This window comes from Notamacropus eugenii, chromosome 5 (genome assembly GCF_028372415.1).
Source record: "Notamacropus eugenii isolate mMacEug1 chromosome 5, mMacEug1.pri_v2, whole genome shotgun sequence".
In the NCBI taxonomy this organism is placed as follows: domain Eukaryota; kingdom Metazoa; phylum Chordata; class Mammalia; order Diprotodontia; family Macropodidae; genus Notamacropus; species Notamacropus eugenii.
This window is the reverse complement of record NC_092876.1, coordinates 428,618,306-428,642,994: the sequence shown is the minus strand read 5'-3', so window position 1 is coordinate 428,642,994 and position 24,689 is coordinate 428,618,306. Positions and strand designations below refer to the sequence as shown.

Genomic DNA, 24,689 nt, shown 5'->3' with positions numbered 1-24,689 from the left:
CTGAAAACATCTCAGTGGCCAGTAATCCTGAGAAATGAATGGGGATGCAATGCATTCTAAATATCATTCTGTAAAAATTTATTAATGATTTACTATGTGCCAGTCACTGTGCTAAGAGCTGAGGATACAAAAAGAGGCAAAAGATAGTCCCTGACTTCAAGAAATTTGCAAACTAATGGGGGAGATGACATACAAATAAACATATACAGGCAAGCTATATGCAGTTTAAATAATAGAGGGAAGGCATTGGAATTAAGAGGGGTTAGACAAAGCTTCCTACAGAAGGAGTGATTTTAGTTGGGACTTACAGGAAGCTAGAGAAATAACTTAAAGATATTCAGAGATGAGGAGGGAGAGCATTCCATTTTGATAGTGTGTGTGTGTGTGTGTGTGTGTGTGTGTATGTGTGTGTGTGTGTGTGTGTGTGTGTGTGTGTTCATCCTTCATTGCCAAAGAAGACCATGCCAGTATCAAGGAAAGGAAGGAAGTGTATTTGAGAGGTGGCACAAAGGTGAAATTGATAAGCCTTGGCAATAGCTTGAATATTGGAGGTAAGAGATAACTTAGAGAGACCCAGGAAGTTTCCTAGAGGTTGCAAGCCAAAGGGACTGGGAAAATGGTATTGCCCTCCACAGTCACAGGGAAGGCAGAAGGGAGGGAGAGTTTAGGGGGAAAGGTGAGTTCCATTTTGGACATATTGAATGTAAGATATCTACTGAACAGTGCAAGATGTCTGAAAGGCATTTGGAGATGCAAGATTGGAGGTTTGAGGTTGGGACAGGATAGGCAGATTTGAGAACTGTCAGCATAAAGATGGTAATTAAATCCATGAGAACTAATGAGATCACCAAGTGAAGTAGCACAGAAGGAGAAAGGGAGAGAACTCAAGACAGAACCCTGAGGGACACCTATATAAAGAATGTCTACGTATGGGGGAAACAGACCAACTTAACTGAAATGGTTTCGTAAGGGGAGAAATATTAAATAAAGCTCACAAGATAGAGGAGAACCATCCTATAGAAGACTACTAAAAGGACCAGGCATATCAATTTGCTTGGTCCATTGAGGTATTATTAAATTCCATTCCCCAAATTGGGGATTTTCTATTTTCTCCACATAGAGGTAATAGGAGGCCAAAGATGTTTGTGTACTGAAGCAACCTTATAACATCCGTGCTTTATATGGATGGATTACAAAGGAAAGAGGCTAAAGGCAGGAGAGGAATTAAGAGTCTATTGCAGCAATCCAGGTGAGAAATGATGGGACCCTGAACAAGTGTATAAGTGATGTAAGTGAAGAGAAAATGGATGGGAGATATCAAAAAAATCAAACCTGACAGTTGAATGGATATGGGGAATATGGAAGAGCAAAGAATAAAGGATAACTCTTAGTTGAATGGAAAAAAATGAAAACCTCAACAGAAATAGAAATGTTAGAAAGAGGGGTAGGATTGAGGGAAATAAAGAATTCCATTTTGGATTGACCTTATTTCAGGTAATAATAATTTCAGATAAGAACAACAATAATAATCCGCACATAGCAATATATCTGGTACATGTAAGAATAGTAAGAATCATAGGAGAAAAAGTGGTACTATCAAACAAATATCTCTAAAGATTGGCATCAAACACCACTACAACTAGAGAAAAAAGATTGGAGAGAATTATTAAAGATATGTGGTAAGGCACCAAAAGATTGCAGCAATATTTAGCTGGTATATCCAGTAATAAGCTTAAATATCATACCGCCCAATTAAAAGCAAAAAAAAAAAAATGGGGAAAGAAATCGGCCAAACAAAACTATATCAGAAATCCAAAATTTGCTAAATCAGAAATTGAAGGGAAAAGTCAAAAGAGTAAAGCAATATAAAGAGTCAAATGAGCACAAAGCAAAAAATAAATAACAGTGATCAAAAAATTTACTTGAGAAATAAATCAAGGACAAGACAAAACTCCCAAAGAAAGAGAATATGATCCCAAGAAGTCCTGAAACTGCAAATTAGATCAAACAAGAAGCAGAGAGCTTTTGTACAATTAATATAATGAACCACCAAGAAAGGGGATGGAAATTCTAATGTTATTGCAAAACTGGAAAGCAATAGATCCATAATTATTGGCTCAAATACTTCACAGTGGTATGGGAATGACTAGCAAAGCTCTTTATCATCATTCTCTCAGATGTAAGGCTGATCCTATGGAGATATAGCATAGCTATTTATTAACAAAGGAGGGGGAACAAGAATGACTCCTTCAAACAGAGACCAATTACAGGTTTATGCACTTTATACAAAGAACTCACAGCTTACATCCTGGGAAAAAAAATCTATATCTCTTGCAAGAAAACAATAAATTGCTTGAAAAACAAAAAGGCTGCAACAAAAAATCTTGAGAATATAAAGAAACAACTTACAACCAATTTGGAAATTATTGAACAACCTACCCCAAAGCACCATAAAAACATATACATCCACTGTTGGTTATCACAAAACCTCAGTTCTGCACTCATGACTCAATTATACATGCACAGACAGACAACAGGCCCAGGTGTAGTGAGAATGCAAAAGCATTTGATTTCCATGTGGAAAACTGATCTATATTTAAATCATGCCACAACACAATAGAACAATTCATATAAAACACAGCATTTTTTCTGGGAGAATATAAGTTCATTATGTTCTACCTAGCCTTAAATTCATTATCCTTTTTCCTAAATGAAATTCAGTTTGGCTTCCCAATTAAAGGAAACAACCCAAAATATCTTATTAACTACATGATGTACGTGGATGATATCAAGCTATATAGATTCACCTAAAAATAGATTGAACAGCTCCTTCATCTTGTGAAACTTTTCTCCCATGATATGAAATTTTGGACTTAGCAAATATAAATTTTGGTTAGGAGATACACACTCACACACACACACACACACACACACCCTAACATATATATCCTAGCATATATATACATATGTACATACATACATATATGTACATACACACATATGTATATATACACATACATATATGTATATATACACATATGTACATGCATACACACATATATGTCTTTTTCACAAGGAGAATCAAGACATCAGGTAGAAATCTGGGGCTGAATATATCTGAGAGGATTATGGACATTATTAAGTCAAACTTGAATGGGAAGAACCCTTTGCAATATCGGTTTTAAGATATTCTTTTATATCCTTAATATATAATAATTAATAAGAAAACACTTCTAACAAAAACCCACACAATATTAAAACACTGAGCCCATAACTCTAAGGCAGCTGTTAAGAGAGATAAATACTTCTCTGTCAAAAAGGAGGAAGAGGATTATAGATATTCTTAGAGCATATTGATAAACAGGTCAAAAACCTATACAAATACTTCTGACCTGAGCTGTTGTCCATTTTAACAACCATAAGTGGACTGCATCTATAGCAAACTTAGGAAAAGACTAAGATCCAAAAACGGAATCAAAAGGCCCTCCAAGGGTGATATCTGAATGAACTATTCAATAACCTGTCAACAGAGAAACACTGAACAAATAGTTGAGTCCAGTGGATTTGTTTATGTAAAGGGAGGGGCTTATAATAGCAATTCAGGGCCAAATCATTGCCAGGAGAAACTAGTCCTTTTTAAGGATTTAAGGATGCTTTTTAAGGAGCCCAGACTTAATAATCAATATATATCATGCAAGGAAGTAACAGAAATTGTCAAACGTTATAAAAACATGCAAAAACAAAACAAACAAACAAAAAACCAATTCACTTACCAAATAGCTAGTAAAATATGACCCAGTAGAGAGAACTGTACATTAAAAGTGCCCTGTCTTCCAAATACCGCATGACGACAATTTCCCATATGACAAGTACAGGCCTCAATATATCCTGGAAAATAACCATTAAATGGTATTAAAACTCAGACCTTCATCACAGACGGAACTATTGCCCACAGTCACATGGATATAATATTGTTCCACAAAAACTTAAGAACAACATCTTTAACAGATATCATCAGACCACATACTCATAATCTCTATGTTGCCAGGAATGAAAAGTTTTTAAAATATAATAGATCAGATGAAGAAGATCAAAATTATGGGGCGACATGATCAAGTAAATATCATTACGTTTTTCCCGGTCTGCTACAAAAATTGAGGATGCTTTCAGTGAGCTTACAGAGGATAAGCTTACATCCTAACATCTTCACTAAACTATAAAAAGCAGAGAGGATTTTTTGTCTGTAGAATTTTAAATTTAAAATAATAATACCAAGATAGTAACTTGTCCCAGAGTTATTTTTATTTGAAACCCAATAAAAATGATAATCAGTGGAAGACATAGAGTTAAGATGAAGGAGTGAAAGGTCTTCCAAACTGCCCTCAAAACCTTTCCTACAAAATGACTGAATACAACAGTTATGAGCATGAAAGCCAAGAAAAGGTCACAGTGAGTCTTTTTTTCCAGTCCAGGCAAGCTTAGGAGGACAGATAGATCTATGGACAATGATGGGGCTCATGTGGAGCCCAGCCTAGCAGAAGAAGAGAATGTTAGAAGCAGCACTAGCTGTGCTGTGGACAGCAGAAGTAACCACAGAAGGTAGGAGGAATGAACACCTGGGTCAGAAAGAAATTCTAGCACTGAGAGGAAGATCAGATGCTATGTGGCAGATCTGATGCCCACTACTCAGTTGCAGGTCATGGTTCAAGGGTGGAGAGGAACAGTCACAATCACAAGGGAACAAGGATATTTCTTCTATAAGGACTAGAGCCCAGTGCAGGAGGGCAGTGACCAGATCACTCTCTTGATCACACCACACTGGAAGCACCAAAAACTTACACATCCCAGATCATTATCTGAAAGCAGTAGAAGGATATAAAAGAAACTCAGGTCAATCACCATCACCCCCTCCCAGATGTAAGCAGAATCCAACTCTAACATAAAGTCTAAAATCAAGAAGGAGGTTGGAAAATGAGCAAACAACAGCAACAAAAAAGAACCTGACCACAATGAACTACTATGGTGCTAGGAAGATTAAGACACAAACTCAAAAAAAAGACTATGGTTATAAGCAAAGCCTTAAAGAAAAGAAATGCAGATTGGATACAAGTTCAACAAAAATTCCTAGAAAAGCTAAATTAAGAGATTTTTTTAAAAAGAAAAAATGATTCTAAAAACCAATTAAGAGTAGTAGAAGAAAAATTAGGGAAAGAATGAGACCTATGAAATAAAACTATGAAAAGAGAATTTTTAACAATTTGGTAAATGAGGCACAAAATGTCACTGAAGAAAATAATTCCTTAAAAATGAGAACCGGTCAACTGGAAGATAATGACTATGCGAGACATGAAAAAACAATAAAGCAAGGGTAAAGAATGAAAAAGTAGAAGAAAATGTGAAATCTCATAAAAGAAACAAATATCTTGGAAAATAAATTGAGAAGAAATAATGTAAGAATTATTTGACTAATAATTGTTTGCTTTCTACATATGTCGGGGAGAGGCTAGAGGGAGGTAGAGAATTGGGAATTAATTTTTTTAAATGAATGTTAAAATCATTTAAATAACAAATTTATTGAATCATGAAAACTATGATAAAAAGACCCTAGATATCATATTTCAAGAAATTAGAAAAGAAAACTGTCCTGATATCTTAGAACCAGAGAGCAAAATAAAAACTGAAAGAATCCACCAGTCACCTCCTGAAAGAAAATCCAGCAAAGGAACTAGAATTAGAGCCAAGAATAATCTATGCAGCAAATCAGTATAATCCTATCGGGGAAAAATGTAAACTTAATGAAACAGGGAACTTTCAGACATTCCTGTTGAAAAGACAAGAGTTGAATAGAAAATATGACATTCAAACACAAGCCTCAAGTGAAGCAAAGAAAGGTAAACATGAAAGAAAAATCATAAGCGACTTCTTAAGTAGAAACTGCTTACATACCTATATGGGAAGATGATACACATAACTTCTAAAACTTTATCATTATTAGGACAGTTAAAAGGAGTCTACACAGACAGAGAGTATGAGTATGAATCAATTATACTGGGATGATCTAAAAACAAACCCAAAAGAATGGAAAGGTGAGAAAGAGAGATGCACTAGAAGAAAGAGAGAAGAAGGGGAGAAATAGGAGAAATTATTTAAAATGGAGGGGGAAAATGCAGTGGAGAGAAGCAAGCAATGTTTGAACCTAACTTTTATGTAAACTGATTCAAGGAGGGAGGAATAACACACACACACACACACACACACACACACACACACATGAGTATAAAAACTCATCTTACCTAACAGGGAAGCAGAAGAGAAAGAGGAAAAAAGAAAGAAGAGGAATGATAAGAGGAAGGGTAGATTAAGGGGGGCACTGGTCAGAAGACCTTTGAGGAGGCTACAGGGTGAAACACAGAAGGATAAATAGAAGAAAATAGGATGGATGGAAATATAGAGTTAGCAATCATAACTGGGTATTTGCACAGGATGAATTCAAGCATAAAACAACAGAAGATAGAAGTATGGATTAAAAACCAGAATCCAACAGAAATGTTATTTACAAGAGACATAATTCAAACAAAAAAGACACATACAGAGTTAAAATAAAGGTCTGGAGCAAAATCCTTTATATGTCAGCTAAAATAACAAAGGCAAGGGGGATAATCATGACTTCCAACAAACCAAAAGCAAAAATGGACAAATTAAAAGAGATAAGGAGGGAAACTACATTTTGCTAAAAGGTAACATAGGCAATGAATTAATATCAATATTAAACATACATGCACAAAATTGCAAAGTATGTAAATTCCTAAAGGAAAAGTTACATGAGTTATGGGAAGAAACAGATCATAAAACTATACTAGTGGAGGAACTCAATTTTGGAGGACCTCAATATACCCTTCTCAGACTTACACAACTCTAATCATAACAAGAAAGAAATTAAGGATATGAATGCAATTTTAGAAAAGTTAGATATGATAGTCCTCTGGAGAACAGTGAATGGGAATAGAAAGGAGTATATCTATTTTTCAACACCTTCACAAAATTAGCCATATATTAGGGGCATAAAAATTTTACAAATGCAGAAAAACAGAAATTAAGCACATCCTTTCCAGATCATAATGAAATAAAAATTAAATTCAATAAAGGGCCTTAACTAATGCAGATTGGACACATGTTCAACAATGTAAATGTAAAATAAGAAATTTAATCCTAAAGAATGAGTGGGTGAAAGAACAAATCATAGAAATAATAATTTTATTAAAGATAACAACAGCAATAAAACAACATACTAAATTTATGGGATGAGGTCAAAGCAGTACTTAAGGGAAAATTTGTATCTCTAAATGCTTATATCAATAAAAGAGAGAAAAAGAACAACAAATTGGGCCCGTAATTAAAAATAATTAGAAAAAGAACAAATTAACCCCTTCCAATTAAACACCAAAATAGAAATCCTAAAGTCAAAGGAGATTAGTAACATTGAAAGCAAACCCAAAATTGAATGAATAAAACTAGATGCTGTTTTTATGAAACAAAAAAAAACCCAACAAAATAGAAAGAAGAAAACCAAATTACCAGTATAAAAAATGGACAAGGTTAACGTACTACCAAGGAAGATAAAATTAAAGCAATTATTAGGAGTTATTTTGCTCAACTATGTGAATAAAACTGGCAATCTAAATGATGTGGATAAATATTTACAAAAATACAAATTGCCCAGATTAGCAGAAGAAGAAATAGAATACTTAAATAACCCTATCTTAGATAAAAAGAAATTGAACAAGTCATAAGTGAGCTCCCTAAGGAAAAACCCCAGGACCAGATGGCTTTACAAGACAATTCTACTAAACATTTAAAGAACAATTCATTCCAATATTATATACGAGTTTTGAAAAAATTAGGCCTTCTACCAAATCCCTTTTATGATACAAATATAGTTTTGATTCCCAAAACAGAGTAAAAACAGAAAGAAAACTACAAACCAATTTTCCTAATGAATACTGATGCAAAAATATTAAGCAGTATGTCACAAAAATCATAAACTATGATCAGGCTACATTCACACCAAGAATGTAGGGAAGTTCAAAATTAAAAAAACTATAGGCATAATCAACATTATTAATAACAAAAATGTGATTATATCAATATTGTTATTTATTTAAAAATTGTTATTTATTTTTTAAAAGTTTTTTTGTTATAAAATTTCTCTCAGTCCCTCTCCCACCCAATGAGAAAGTAAGCACTATAATATTAATTATACATATGTAAAACATATTTTCATATTAGCCATGTGTGCAAAAAAAGCAAGAAAAAGTATAGATATGCATATACATGTATGTATACATACATACATACATATACATATATATACACACATTTTTTTGAATTTGATTCAAATTTCATCACTTCTCCCACTGGAGGTGTATAGCATATTTCATCAGGAATCCTTTGGAAATATCTTGGATCATTGTATAGATCAGAGTAGCTAAGTCTTTCATAATTAATCAACCTTACAATACTGCTATTACTATACACTATTTTCCTGGTTCTGCTCACACAAGTCTTTCCAATTTTTTCTGAAACCAACTTGCTCATCATTTCTGACAGCAGCACAATTTGTTCAGTCATTCCCCAACTGACAGTCATTCCCTCAATTTCTAATTCTTTGCCACCACAAAATGAGGCATAAGGGTCCATTTCCTTCTTTAATCTCTTTGGGATATAGACCTAGTAGTGGTATTGCTAAATCAGAAGGTACATACAATTTCATAACTCTTTAAGTATATTTCCAAATTGTTCTCCACAATGGTTGGACCTGTTCACAACTCTACCAACAGTCCATTAGTGCACCTATTTTTCCATATTCCCCTTCAGCATTTGTCATTTTCCTTCTCTCTCATGTTAGTCAATCTGATGTATATGAGGCTCTGAACTGTTTAATTTGCATTTCTCTAGTTATTAGGGATTTACAACATTTTTTTTTCATAAAGCCATTGATAAAGCTGGTCTTCTGAAAACTGTTCATGTCCTTTAAACATTTATTAATTGGAAAATGGCTCTCATTTTTATAAATTTAATTCAGTTCCTTAGAAATTTGAGAAATGAGGCCTTTAGCAGAGAAACTTGCTGGAATTTTCTTAGTTTCCTGTTTTCCTTCTAATTTTGGCTGTATTAGTTTTGTTTGTGCAAAATCTTTTTTAATTATATGTAATCAAAATTATCCATTTTACCCTCCAGGATCCTCTTTATCTCTCACTTGTCAAAAACACACTTGATATCAAATTCAATATAAGTTTCACGATGAAGAGCATGGGCCAAATTTTGTTCATTCACTATCAAGACTTGCCAAACAGGTGATTGCAGTAAAAGACGAACATTGCCTATCAAGTTTTTAAAGATATAAAAAGCTGCAAGATTTGTTGTGTAAGTCAATAAATTCAATTATTTTACTTTGTCCTAGTTATTTTGCACAACAAGAAAACATCTTATAGTATAGTGGTTCCAAACTCAAATAGGAATGGTACTAAATGTTGAAAACCACAAATTAACATTATCCATGTTGCACTGTATTTTTATTTATTTTCTGAAACTTTTCTAGATTACATTTTAATGTGGTTTAGGTTTCATTCCGGAGTTTTGTAGATGCCTGGATCAAGTTTGACACCACTCATATGATGGATAGAGAGCTCTAGCCTCAATGCCAAGAAGACAGGAGCTCATGTCCTGCCATTGACACACATCAGCTATGTGACTGTGGGTAAGTTACTTACCCTCTTAATGACTGAAACACCTTTCTAAATTATTAGTTGCAAAAAAGGTACTGACCTGCATTGGTAGTGGGAGTTTCCTTACTTGGGAGTTCCTTATACTGATTAAATAACTCATCTAGTCCCTATCCTTATTTCTAACTTGTACAACAATAAACTATCCTTATTTCATAAAGAAACTTGAGACTGACAGAGGTTTAGTGACTTGCCCAGGGTCATACAGTTGGTAAATATCTGAGCTAGAATTCAAACTCAGTTCTTGGTGAGGTGAACATTCTATGTAGTATATGATAAGATGGCAGGACACCCAGGTGTCCAATAATAAGTTGGTACTATAGGACTGGAGATCAGAGGAGAGATTAGGTCTGGATATAAAGATTTAGGAATCATCTAGATCAAGAAGGAATAGGCAAAAAAAGTAGAAGCAAAGACAGCAGAGGGGCCAGAAGGAGAGGAGGTCAGTAGCGTCAAAAGCTGCAGAGAGATCAAGTGGAATGAGCCCTGAGAAAAGGCAATTGATTTAGCAACTAAAGGTTCATTGCTAACCTTACTTGGAACAATTTCTATAGTCAGTTATGTCAGAAGCCAGATTCCAAGGGATTTTTAAGTGAGTGGAAGGTTAAGAAATAGAGGTAATTAGTATAGATGACCCCTTCTAGAAGATTGGCTGTGAAACAGAGAAGGAATACAAGATGATAGCTTGAGGTGACAGAATCAAATGATTATTTTTAGAAGGTAAGAGGGGGTTTGGGAATGTTTAGAGTAATAGGGGAAGAAGTCAGTGAATAAGATTTAAAGTAAAGGAAAGAGAAGGAATGATTGAGGTGATATCTTAAGTGCTTTGTTTGGGTCTGCTGGAAAAACTGAAAAGGGGAACTGACCAGAATCTGTTGTTCATATTATTTCCTATGTTTTTGTAGCAATTGTCTCTAAATGAATAATATTGCGACATGCTAGTCACCTATATCTGAGAGAAAAGAGTATCTGACACCTTGAGTTATACAGCTTAATGCAGTTTTATTCAAAGATATTCGTTGCAGTCAGCAAAGAATGTTGGAGAGGTAACTGCTGCTGTTTCTTGGGTCTGTTTCAAGTGGCATCTCCACTACCCAACCTAAGCAACATAGGGACCTTTGGTTTCAGATCAGCCCATGGGAAAAACCACAACTCCTAGATGGCTCATGGGAGTTGTAGCGTCATAAGGTGGTGGTGCTGGTGGTGAGAATATCGTCAAGGAGGCGCTCATCAGCTTTCCTTTTCTATCTAGGAAAGAAAGATCCCATCTTTGATACATGAGTGATGTTTCAGTTTTCTTGTTCTCAAGAACTCAAGGGCAAGTGATTAGATAGATGGGATGCCAAGCATAAGAAAAGAACACTCATCTTTCTTTTTTCTGGTCAGGAGGTATAAATCTTTTATCTTTATAAATTTTTTATCAAACAAGGATTCTACCAAAAATTAGCCCATTTGGACTGAGAAGAATATTAGCTATGAAATTCTAACTGTTAGAAATAGGGAATGAACTTAGAAATGAGAGGTATAAAGCAAAATAGTGAAATCTGTAAAGATAAGCAGAAAGACATCTTTTTAATAGGAACTTCAAGTTCTTTGATCTCTAAATATCATAACTACTGAGGTCTTTGCTTAAGCAGTTGCAAATATCTCTTGATACATATCCTAGCAAGCAATATCAATTTATCTAAGAGGAAAGAGGAATTTTTAATATGATACATGTTAAGAAACATCATATTCTTATATATGTATATATACACATATATTTATTATAAATGCATACAGCAACTATAAATCAGAAATTATTGAATGGTTTGTAGCCATCACAATTTAGTTGACCCTGATACACTCCAGAAAGCATGGGATCAAGACAGTGTGGAAGGATGGACCTTGGAGAAGAAAAAAATGCCAATGCTTCATCAGAGATAGTCGTAAAGGAAGAGAGAAAAGGGGATAATGAAAGGAAGTATTAAAGTGTAGAGAAGGAAAAGAACTTGAGACAGATGGCCTCAATTTTCTCAGTAAAGCAGGAAGTGAAATCAACTATCACCTTTCTGCTGATGACTCACAAATGTGTCACTAGCCTTTAGGATGCTTCCAAATTCCAGGCTCACACTGTCTACCATCTCCTTTACATATCCACTGGTATCTCAACCTCTATATATCCAAATACTCCTCTGCCTCCCAAAAAAGAAACTTCTTGATGTGCCTACCATTTCTGCCACCAGAAACGCAGTCATCTCTTTCTTTTGATTTCTACTTACATGCTACTTCAGGTTCTTATTTCTAGAGCATTACCATATCCCTCTTGCAGGTTATGATCCCAATATCCCCTGGACACTGCTGCCATAGTGAATCTCCTAAGAGTATCACTCTGTGTCACTCATTTGCTCAAAAACCATCCCTGACTTCCCATTATCTACCAGATAAAGTCCAAAAGACTCAGCCTCACATCCAAGGTCCCCTATATTTGCCAACTGCCTCCTCACAAAAAGATATGGCCCCATTCTATCTTTTCAGCCTTCTGTCCCAGGACTTTTCATCTACCTTATATTACAGCTAATTGAACTATCTGATATTTCTTGAACATGCCTTCTACTTTCTCATCTCTGTCCATATGTTCCTTCCAACTGGAATGTGTTCTCCTTTGCCAATCAATAATTCTTCAAGAACCAGCCCAATATTAAGTCCTTCTGGTACCTGGAGTCAGGCAGACTTGAGTTCAAATCTAGCCTCGGAGATACTTACTAGATGTGTGACTATAGTAAAATCTATCTGTCTCAGTTTCCTCATCTGTAAAATGGGGAGAAAAATGATAAAAAGTCAAGAGATGACAGTGTTCTAGTGTGGCCAATGGTGCACATGCTGCAGTGAAGCTAAGTGAGAGAATACTGATAACGCAAAGAGGATGGTGTACACTCATAAATTCAGTAAGTAAAACTGAATGAATATTCAAAGAGGCACCACTGTATCAAGCTCTAAGAAAGAGAAAAAAAGAGAGGACAACAACAAACAAAACCCTCTCCTACCTCATGGGTCATAAGACTGCTAGACTTGGAGTCAAGAAGCCTTGGTTCCAATCTGGCTGGCTGTGCATCTACAATCAAGTCACTTAGACTTTTCAAGTCTCACGGTTTCATCACCTGGAAAGTAGGGATGATCATATTGTATTAAACAGTTCACAGACTTTTTCCATCATAAGGAAAGTACTTTGTAAACTTTAAAGCCCTAAATATCCTATTACTATTATTCTCTAGTAGGGAAGACATAACATATGCACAAAAATTCATAATTTGATACTGTATTGCATATTGTGTATATTATATATGTTATAAAAATAATACCTTATTGATTTATAAGTGAGATACAAACAGTGATGTCTGAGATAGGGAAACGTCATTACTAAGTGTAAAAAATCAAGAAGGTGTATTTAAGTTGGGCTTTAAAGGATGATTGGGGTTCAGTAGGCAAGGGAAGGATATTAGGAACATAAGGTGGTCTACACATTGTAATTGTACACATGAACTCAAGGCTAAGATGTTAGCCAGTTAGTTAAAGCCTCCTTGTAGGTTTTTTGTCATTCACTAGAATGTAATAAACAACATAAGTAAAGGTATGTCTACCTTTAAAAATACCTTTAATTAAGCAAAATTCATCCGCCATGTTTTGCTACTGACATTACAATTCACCCCCTTCAAATACCGCAGATTTATATGGCAAATATCATTCATACTACTTGTGTTTTAAAATTGTTGCTGTGCTACTCATTGTAAAATTCTCTGATAAACAAAAATATTTTAATATATTCTCAGAATAAAGTTTTACGTCAAACAAATCATATAGTTTACTATTTGTAATGCGCAGTAGAAGGCAATGAGCCACATGCTTATCTGTCCAGGGAAACTACTATATCCTGAAATAGAAAAAAGCACTAATATAATTTGTTTTATTGCCAAGATGGTTCCTTAAGGAAGTAATAACTGGTTTTTAAAAGTCTCATAGAGTCTTTAATTTTTTTGTATTTATTTACAAGAACAAGTTGCTCTAGCGACAAATCACTTAGACAACCATCTTTTCCCTTCAGTGTTTTTTTATCATGTAATATATTTAGCTGAAATATATTGACATGGTTTCTTCTAAAATAAATTGTTCTAATCAGCTTAAGAGGTATAATCACCTTAAAAGATAATTTCAAGAAATAACTAATGTTAAATATTAAATATAGACAAAAGCAAATATCCACCTCTAATATTTATCAACTATGTGATTATGATCAAGTCATAACCTCCCTGAGTCTCAGTTTCCTCAATCTAAGGGAGAAGGCATAGATGGACACTTTGATTTCTCTCAGTTATGATATTAAAATCTTAATTTGGGAGAAGACAGAGAGCACACATAATTGATACTAAGATAATTCATAATCTGCCATATTTCTCAACTGTCTTGTTAAAGAATTGTGAGGTATTTCCTATGAATTATGGATTATGTTCAACCAAGGAGCAGAATAGAGGTGCAAATAATTTTAAAATGGCTTTGAATTTTTTTGTTTTATTTTTGAACTTATTTAATTGTGGCCTTATCTGATGTTCTGGGAATCCTTTTCAAACAAATTAATGAAGTCAAATAGAAATTTTCTTGTCCCAGGAAAAGTGGCAAATATCCCACTCCTTGAAAGTTCACAGGTAAAAGAGTGTGCTGATGAATTTCCTATAGAACTTGTTTTTAACCTTTTGGGTGCTATATTTCTCAGAATGTTTTTAAACAACTGAAAGAAATGCTAAATTTCAATGACAGATTAGTGAAGATAATTTTTTTTCTACCCTCGTTCCTGGATACTGCCCCCTTGAAATCTACCCATGGAACCCTTCTGTGGACTCTAAGTTAAGAATCCCTTCTAGGGGAAAATGGCAAACACAATGCTGCCACTATCAATTTCATTTTTGCAACATCACCATCAACATATTCTAAAACCCAACTGTAAAGCTGTATGTAATTCTCTGCAACCCACAAAACTGCCTTAAGTACTTCATTTTGTCTTATACTTTTTCACAAAAGCAATGATTTGGAAGTGTAAATTCATATCTCTGAGCAGTTGACCAAAAGCTTGGAGTGGATGTGGGTTTGCATCTGGCCTTAGATACATTTAGCTGTGACTACAGGCAAGTTTTCTGCTTAACCTCTCTCAGACTCAATTTTCTCATCTGTAAAATGAGTAACACTTCTATGGCATGCCTCACAGGGTTTCTGGGGGTGAGGGAGAGCAAAAGTTATTATAAAGTACATCCATATAGATGCACACATGTATACGCAGAATATATACATATGGACTACAGCAGCTGTTATGAGATAAACAAAAGATCTTTTGGGAACTACTCTACAGGAAATAATGTGGCTCTGGATGACAGTCAACTTGTAAATAAAAAGGAAAGTCAAGCTTCTGGGCTAACGACAGAGAAAAAACATGAATCGGTTTGGTAGAAGCTAGAGACCAATGAAGACAAAGAAGTCTGGTAGCCTAGTATGGGAAACAGCCCACAGTAGAAACAGAAGTAAATTAGGAAAGGAAAGGAAGTAGGCCTCTTAGAGACCCAAGGAAAGCAGTCCCTGAACCAAGATGAAAAGAACACACAGAGAGAAGCAATTTCTAATCTGAGAATTTGGGCTCAAAACATGGTATTGACCTTAAGCAAACTGCATCACCTGAAAATAACCCCCCAAACCTGTGTTAAATAAAAGGGTAATGAGAGAGAGAGAGAGAGAGAGAGAGAGAGAGAGAGAGAGAGAGAGAGAGAGAGAGAGAGAGAGAACAACAATCTCCTCACGTGGAAAACCTCACAGAAAAACAAAAGGGATAAACAAAAAAAGAGGCCCTAATGCAATGAATAAATAGCACGGGATAAAACTGGGAAAGAATCTCCAAAAGAAAGGATTAATACTGCACTAACAAAAATGAGACCTTCAGAAATAAGAAGTGAATTACAACATCCTTTATAGGAAATTAAGAGAATTAAAGGGAAATATAGAGAAATTAGAATATCTCTAATTTTTAAAAGATAAACCAGAGAATTAAGCATTTACAAGAGATGATGGGAAAATGTTAATAAAGTAACAATACTCTGAAAAAGAGAACGGCAGAAATTGAATACAGATAGTCCCACCCTACACCTCCTCTCCCCCCAAAAAAGCCCACATCAGGAATAAAAACAAAAAGACAGCAAAATACTTGGTGTCTTTACAAATCAAAACAATGAGCCCTGAATAAATCTCAATTAGAAAATCTAGGAATGGTTCTCCTTCCCCCCCCAAAAAAATTACAATTGAAGAGCTTGAAACTCATTCAAGAAAATCTTCAAGAAGTACTGGGGAAAGAGGGAACAGTGCAGATAAAAAGAATCTATAGGACACTGTTATGCTGAACTCACCCAGGAACAGTCAACAAGTTGAAACTTTTCAATTTCACCAATAAGAACATGAATTGTAAAAGTTCCCAGGAGTAGGCAGTTCAGCTGTCAAGGCATTCCAGTTTAAAATGAGCCGGTCCCTAATTAATAACGATAGGAAAGGCTCCTCATGAAGCCCAATTCCTTTTCTTGTGCCCCTGATCATATCCTCCCTGAAAGGTTACTTGTCATTCATTCGTCAATCATTCTTCAATCTTTCTCTATCCCTGGGTATCTATCCTTATAAACCCAATTTGAAGGATTTTAGGCACAAGTGTTCATCCCCTCCTTCCTTTCCCTTTCACAAATGAACACATTTCTAGAAAAACCTCTCTGTATTCATTAACTGCACTCCCTCTCTTATTTCTGAAAAATGTGATTCTGAAACCTAAAATGGGGAGAGATGTCAGAGGGGAGGTAAATGACTAACCAATACCTCTGATAAATATTGTAGAAATATTGAATAAAATATATCAAAGAGGGGACAACCTCCACATGATAAAGATTAGACCCTATGAAGAGGCTGAATGTATACCAGGAACAGAGGATTGATTCAATATAGGAAAACTGTAAAATTATAGAACATATTAGTAAGAAAGTCAGTGAAAATTATGCAGTTATACAATAAAAATAGCTAACATTTATATGGCGCTTAATATGTGACAGACACTATGCTAAGTGTCTTTAAATTACTACGTCATTTGATCAAGAGATATAAATAGAACTTTCCCTAATATAAGGAACAATACTTATCTAAAACCAGGAGCTGGCACCACCCATAAAAAATAAATGTTAGAGGTCTTTCCAGCAAAACCAGGGGTAATGCGACCGTGTCTACTGTTACCACTATTATTTGATATAATTGCAGAAATTGTGGCTATAGCAATATTACAAGAAAAAAATCAACTGAGGGAACAAACAGGCAAAAAGGGAACAAAATTATTACTTTTCAAATAATATGGTGGTTTATTCAAACAGTACTAGAGATTCAGCTAACATACACAGAAATTCAAACCTTAGTAAAGTAGCAAGACATAAAAAATCCCACCAAAAACCCGACAGACTTTTCACACATTACAAACTATTCTCAACATAAAGAGATAGAAAAACATTACACTCAAAATTTCTACAAAATGTCTGGGAGTCAGATTCCCTAGACACATAAGGGAATTATATTAATATAACTATAATACACTGTATTTAAAAAAGAGCAACAAATTGAAAAGAATTATTCATAGTTGAGCCATGTTAATATAACAAAAATGACAATATGACTTAATATGGTTTAAGATTCAGGACCACACCAAGCAAACTACTCAATAATTTACTTTACAGAACTAAGGAAAATAAAAATAAAGTTCACCTAGAGGAATAAGAGGTCAAGAATCTCAAGAAAAATAAGATTTTAAAAGTAGGAAGCACTAAGGAGGCTTAGTAGTACCAAATCTCAAACTGTACTACAAAGCGGTAATCATAATAACTACTTAGACTGATTGAAAAATTAATTAATAGAACAAAAAATGTATCCAAGATCCAGAAACAACTGAATACAGTTAACATAGTATTCAATAAAACCAAATACACAAACTCCTGGATTAAGGACTCACTATTTGCGAAAACTGCAGGGAAAACTAGGAGGCACTCTGAGAAACATTAGGTATAGATGAATATTCTACATAAAGATATATAACCTAGAAAAAAAAGGTTATATCATAAACAAATTAGAAAGAATGGAAGGTGATACCTTTCACAGTTATGGCTGGGGGGGAAGTTCTTGATCAAATAAAGGGGATCACCAAAGATAAAGTAGATAATTTTTATGACATCAAACTTAAAAGTTAGCAAAAATAAAAGTAATTCAGTTAGAATTAGAAGGAAAAGAGTTAACTTGGAAAAAAAATATCTTTGCAGTAATTCCTCCATCTGAGAGCCATGATACATAGGAAATTGATTCAAATATTTAAGAGCAAGTACCAATAGATAAATGGCCAAAGGATGTGAGCAGCCAGTTTTCAAGGGAAGAAATCTAATCTATCAACAGCCATATGCAAAAATGCTCCAAATCAATAATCATGAGAAAAACACAAATTAAAATAATGGAGACTTCGCATCACAGTCAGATGGACAAAGATGACAAAAGATGAAAATTACAACTGCTGGAAGGGCTGTGTGAGAACAAGTACTCTAAGAAACTGTTGGCTGAATTGTGAATTGGTCCTATAATCATAAAAATAATTTGGAATTACATAGAAATCATCACTAAACTATGCATATACACTTTGATCCACTGACAGCCTACTAGGAATATACCACCTAGAAGAGAGGAGACAAAGAAGGTAATGAAACAAAGAAAGGTTCTTACAACAAGGTGGAGTAAAAAGAAAACTAACAAAGATAAGAAGTTGGAGAAAAAATTTTGAATTAGTTCCTTAACTGAGAAAGGAATGATAAAGGACCAAAGAAAGAGATAGATAGCTAAATAAAAGAAATCAATTAAGTTAAAATAAAACCTCCCAAGCCAGAGAAACAGTAGGCAAAGGGGAGCAGGGAATGAGAGCTTATGGGAATATCAAGTTGCAAAGTAATTTAAGGTAATCACAGGGGCAAAGTATTGACAAAGAGAAAGGAGATGTGAAAATCAATCAATAAACAGAGAAAAACATATGTGTAACTCCATAACATCAATAGACTAATAACATGAAATCTAATTAAATCATATGAGAGTGGACTAACTAAGTCTGCTATTTACAAAATGTACATCTAAAAAGCAAAAAATCAGAATGAGACTGGAACAAAATTTACTCTAAATACATGTAACAAACTTCATAGTGTCTAAATTATTTTTTTTTAATTAAGTGAATTGTATAAAGATATAGCTAGTAATAGAGACGTTAATAGGAGACTAAGGTTTCTCTCTCAGAAAGATAAATAAAAATGAAAATACAGAATTAAACAAACTGTTTAAACAAATTTAAACCTAGAAGATTTATGACTGGTCCTGAATGGGACCTTTGAAGAGTAACCATATTTTTCAGTACCACTTGGCATTTAAGAAAAAAAAATCCAAAACTGACCCTGTATTAAGGTGAAAGAGAAAATACAATGAAACTTTTAACTTTCAATGTTTGTGAAAGAAAAAATACAAATTCCTTAGCCCAGAAGTCAAGGCTCTCTATGATCTGACCCCAAACCATCTTCTAGTCTATTTACTACTCCCCCTTCTTAAATGACATATGTTTTTGTCAAATTGAATGGCATTCTTTAAATATTACCCAAAGGTTGGTGTCCTGGTGATGAATATTTCTGCCACAGGAATTCATGAAATGCAAATGTGTATGATCTTTGATGGTAGAAAGGCACATAAATTAAATTACGTAACTTTCAAAGTATCAAAATATGAACATATATGGTATTTCCAATACCAATGTTTATATAAGTACTTAGTCAAAACAACATTTTTTTTTTATTATTCAAGGTCTGCCTCCTTTGTTGAAGGAGGGAACCTGTAAGGAGTTTCTCTGTTATGGAGTTGACTTAATTTCTTCAAAACCGAACAACAAGAGGTTCGGGTACAAAAATTACATACCAGGATTGTGTATTCTGGATTGGTCTAAAGTACCTGATTGTGTCTGTGAATAGGGCTGTGAAGTTACATGTGTTACGTATTGATATTGGTGTGTTGTCTTTGGTTCTGTTAAGCATACATAATGTTATTTCCTTGCTTAATAGTTACATTGTGAATTTTACTTTTATTTTGTCTGCGAATATATTTGCAGTTTGATTTTTTTTTTTATGTATCTTGTGTAGAATAAATTTTGATCCAGTCTCATTCTGATTCTGTTTCTTTGCTTTTTGTAAATAGCAGATTTAGGGGCAGCTAGGTGGTGCAGTGAATAGGGCACCAGTGCAGGAGTCAGGAGGACCTGAGTTCAAATCTCACCTCAGACACCTGACACTCACTAGCTATGTGACTTTGGGCAAGTCACTTAATCCCAATTGCCTCATGGTCATCTCCAGTCATCCTGATGAATATCTGGTCACTGGATTCAGATGGCTCTGGAGGAGACGTGAGGCTGGTGACCTGCAGAGCCCTCCCTCATTTAAAAAAACAAAGTCAAGAGCAAGTCATGTCATTATTTCTCTGATGGCATGGTCTTCTTCAGCAACAAAGGACACTCACATACATACATACGTAAATAGCAGATTTAGTTGGTTATCTCTTCAATTTTTCTTTCAGTCTCTTTCTCTTCCCTTTGGATTCCTTTTCCCTATGATACTCCACTACAAATTCAGTAACACCAGTTGGGTCCAACTAAGAAGGTCAGAGCTTCCTTCCTTCCACAGTACACCTAAAAATCCCACAGTATTTCCCACTCATCCCCAGACACAATCTCTCCCACCATCCTGCATCAACCTCATATTCTTAAGCCATGGAATATCTGTACTTCTCTGTTCTCCTCTCTACTCAACAACTCAGTGACACTTAATTTGAGCTAAGTCTTGAAAGAAGCCAGTAGGTAGAGGTAGAGTTTGAAGGATGGCAAGAAGGTCAGTGACATTTTCCTCCCTTCATTAAATTTCACTGGCTTCCTCTTACTTCAAGGATCAAATTTAAACTACTCTGTTGGGTACTACTTAAAGCCCTTTACAACCAAGCCCTTGTCTATACAACTTCTTCCAGTAAACTATGAGAAAACTACACTGGCCTTCTTATTCTTCCTCTTAAGTGATTCCATTTTCTCCCACCATGCTTTGCACTGGCTGTTGGTCATTTACTCCCTCCTTATATATCTCAGAATCTCTAGCTTCTTTTCAACATTCAGTTCAAAACGCCAACTTCTGTTGTTACTCAGCCATTTTTTTAGTCTTGTCCCACTTTTTGTGACCTCATTTGGAGTTTTCTTGGCAGATACTGGAGTGGTTTGTCATTTCCTCCTCCAGCTCATTTTATAGATGAAGAAACTGAGGCAAATAGGGTTAAGTGACTTTTCCAGGGTCACATAGCTAGGAAATGTCTGAGGTCATATTTGAAGTAAAAAAGATTAGCCTTCCTGATTCCAGGCCACTTAGTTGCCAGCTTCTACATGAAACTTTTTCTGATCTCCCCAGCTGAAGAGTCTACCCCACACAACAAAGCAAAAAAAAAAAAAACCCCCCACACACTCTGTATTTATTTTAGATTTTGTCTCTGGATTATATGCTCCTTGTAGGTAGGAGTTGTTTCACTTTTGTCTCCGCCTCCCAGTATCTAGAATACAGCAGATTCCTTGTATTTGCTTATTATTTGAGAGGGAGGACACTTTAAATAGGATCACAGAATCATAGATTTACAACTGAAAAGGATCTTTAGGGTCTCAAGGCCAACCCCCTGCATTTCACAGATGGGGAAACTGAGCCTGAGAGAGATTGAGTGATTTGCCCTATGTCACACAGTTTGAAAGTAATTGAGGCAGAATTCAAGCTCAGGTCTTCCTGATTCTGAATTGGCTTTCAATCCACTGTGCCATCTAGTTGCCTCCCCCCACATTCTATTCCACCAGTGGGAGATGTGAACCTGCTGTCTGCTCAATCCCAGGTCTCAGTTCACACCTGCCTCTCATAATGCATCCAGCTGAGTGTGAACCTACAACATTGTCTTTGTCATATCTGTTGCACGGCTAGCAGAGCGAGTGAATGAGGCAGCCTTAGCCAATCTCCTTTCCTAGGATTTCTGGTTACCTAGAAGCACCCTACTGAGTAAACTTTGACTTGGAGCCCTTCTCTTACCTTATGGGGGAGGGGTGAGGGACTAAACATTTATATAATGCCTACTGTGTGCCAGGCATTATGTTAAGCACTTTTCAATTATCATCTCATTACCTCAACCTTTGAGGTTAGTGCTGTTATTGTCTCCTTTTTACAGTTAAGGAAACTGAGGCAAATAGCAGTTAAGTGACTTGCTGAGGATCACACAGCTAGTAAGGAGGTTGGATTTGAACTCCCTTCTTCCAGACTCCAGTCTTAGTGCTTTATGCACTGTGCAGCCACCTAGCTGCTTTAGCAGGTGAAATAAAAAAACAATGGTGACTATGGATCACATCAAACTTATCCTGGAAGCCTGTTTGAAGAATGATATTTTTTCCCCTTAATCATCAGTTTTCCTGCCACCTAAATCGTTTTATCTGTTTTTATTCTATTCTACTTGAGGACAAGTCCTGGTTTTGCCTCTCTGGAGAAGCTTACTTGAATGTAGTGAAAATAAAATTTACATTCAATTGTTTCCATAGCAACCATCTCAGATACATCTGTTCTCTGTTATAGGATTGGATAGGATTACCTACTTTTAAAGAAAAGATTTTTTAAAAAAGGACAACTTTTTGTGTCATAGACCCCTGTGGCTGTTACCTATGGACTCGTCAGAATAATAATTTTAAATACATCGGATTACAAAGAAAACTAATTATAATGAAATTCAATTATCTATATTTTTTAAAAAACAGTTCACAGACTCCAATTTAAGAACTTCAGTTTAAAAGAAGCTATAGGCCAGGAGTGGGGAACCTGTGGACTCAAGGCCACATGTGGCCTTCTAGGTCCTTGGGTGTGGCCTTCTGACTGAGTCCAAGATTTACAGAACAGATGCTTTTATTAAGGGGATTTGTTCTGTGAAATAAGGATTCACTAAAAGGCTGTACCTGAGGACCTAGAGGATCACATGTGGCCTCGAGGATGCAGACTCCCCACCCTGCTCTGGGCCTTTCCTAGCTACAACTGTACTTTATGGATCATTCAAGGGAGTTTTAAAGGTTATTCTGACTATAACAAATTTTCTCCTTTACCCAAAGAATTTAGAACCTGAGCCTCTTATGAGACAAAACTGTCCCATAATAGGCTTCTTTAAAGGAATCAAGTTTACAGAAACAGAATTTCATTCACAGGGTCATAGACTTAGAATTCATCTAGTTGAACCCTCCCCTTCTTTTATAGATGAAGAAGTTTCATGTGATCTGCTCAAGGTCACTGGGATTTAAACTCAGATCCTCCAACTCTGGTTCCAGTGCTCTCTCCACTATACCACACAGTCTCTTCAGAAAAATCTGATTTCTGGCCCTCACTATGCTTACAGAAAATCTGTCCCACAAAGGACAGGACTCTTTAATACCTGAACCTTCTATGATCCAAGCAGCCCCACTAATTGGCACTTGCCTGATCATGATGTCAGAGATAGGTAACCAATCCATAATCTCTGCCTTTAATGAACCCACATGGGAAACATAAGTTCTTTAAGGACAGTGTTGAAAGGAAAATTCTTCATTTGGACTTTCACCTTGATTAATGAGGCAAAACTCAGACCAAAGAGAATTAAAGGGATTTTATCATAAGGATGTCAAGGTAGCAACACGTTGATGACTGATCACTGAAGGGCAGCAGTGGTTTCAAACTGGGGAGAGCTTTTATAGGTAACTTTAAGACAATTCAGATAGGTCCTTGAAGGCTGGGCCCTTGCATCTCAGTTCTTCCCCAGAGTAGCAAGAACACAACAATTTCTAGGTAAGGATACCACAAAGAGCAGGTGATATAGAAAGCTGCAGACTTGGGGTCTCCTTCCCCACCAGAGCCTCTCCCAAAACTGGTTGATAAAGCAAGGCTGGGAACAAGGGTAAACTAAGTCAACATAACTTTCAACAGGAATGATTTAATCTTTCTCTTTATTTCTGTATCTCAAACACTTAGGGTAGGAGCAATTGAGAAAACTTTGTAAAACAGAATGGAAAGATGCAACAAGTCTCCTTCTTGGAGTATCTTCAAAGATACTCACATTCCTTCAAGGATCACCCTCTATGGCAGGTAACTAAATCTTTCCCCAGCCTCCAGCCCCTCATTTATCTGACATCTTAAATGAATGAATATATGTAAAGTGCTTTGCAAACTTTACAACACTATATAAAAGTTAGCTCTTATTATCTCTATCCCACCAACACCTCAGACTCAACATATATCCAAAATTATCTCAAATTCTCCTCTAAGTCTATCTTTTACTTTCAACCCCCCCCATTTCTACTGATTGGATCTTAGGTAAAGAAGTTTATGCCTACATAAAGTATCCCCCCACATAGTTGCTAATGAATGTCTTGAGAAGGAGGTACCCCAAAACTGACTTTGTTCCCATCATGCAGCCCAAAAAGGTGTCCTTGGATCCCAAGTTCTGGAACTTAGGTTTCTAGTGAGAAAAAGGGGGGCTCCTAGACAATGTCAGCCTTTTGGGGACAAGGGGATTGCCAACAAGTCCCCTGTAGCTGGATAGACAGCAAGGGATTAAAGTCAAAACAGAGGGGAGCAAAAGAACCAAATTCTGCCTTCCACTATCACCACTGGTCATTCAGACACTATGGGTTCATTGGGAAGAGGGTACTCTCTCTGACAACTCTATTTTCTATCTAGGGAAGTTTAAGCTCTTAGGGTGGTCATAAGGCTGGATGCCTGTATGGGT

General features: G+C 35.6%; 1 long non-coding RNA gene across 3 annotated transcripts in view; it reads right to left on the bottom strand.

The window, feature by feature from the left end:
- The window catches only part of LOC140507134 (uncharacterized), a 142,143-nt gene that overhangs the window by 84,353 nt on the left and 33,101 nt on the right, over positions 1-24,689 (bottom strand). For 2 of the 3 annotated variants that reach the window (XR_011968205.1, XR_011968204.1), the window contains exons 3-4: positions 12,809-12,922; positions 3,774-3,888 (exon numbers count right to left, since the gene is read on the bottom strand). This is a non-coding gene — a long non-coding RNA (uncharacterized lncRNA). The remainder of the gene's footprint in view (positions 1-3,773; positions 3,889-12,808; positions 12,923-24,689) is intronic. The other variant, XR_011968206.1, reaches the window with a different exon arrangement.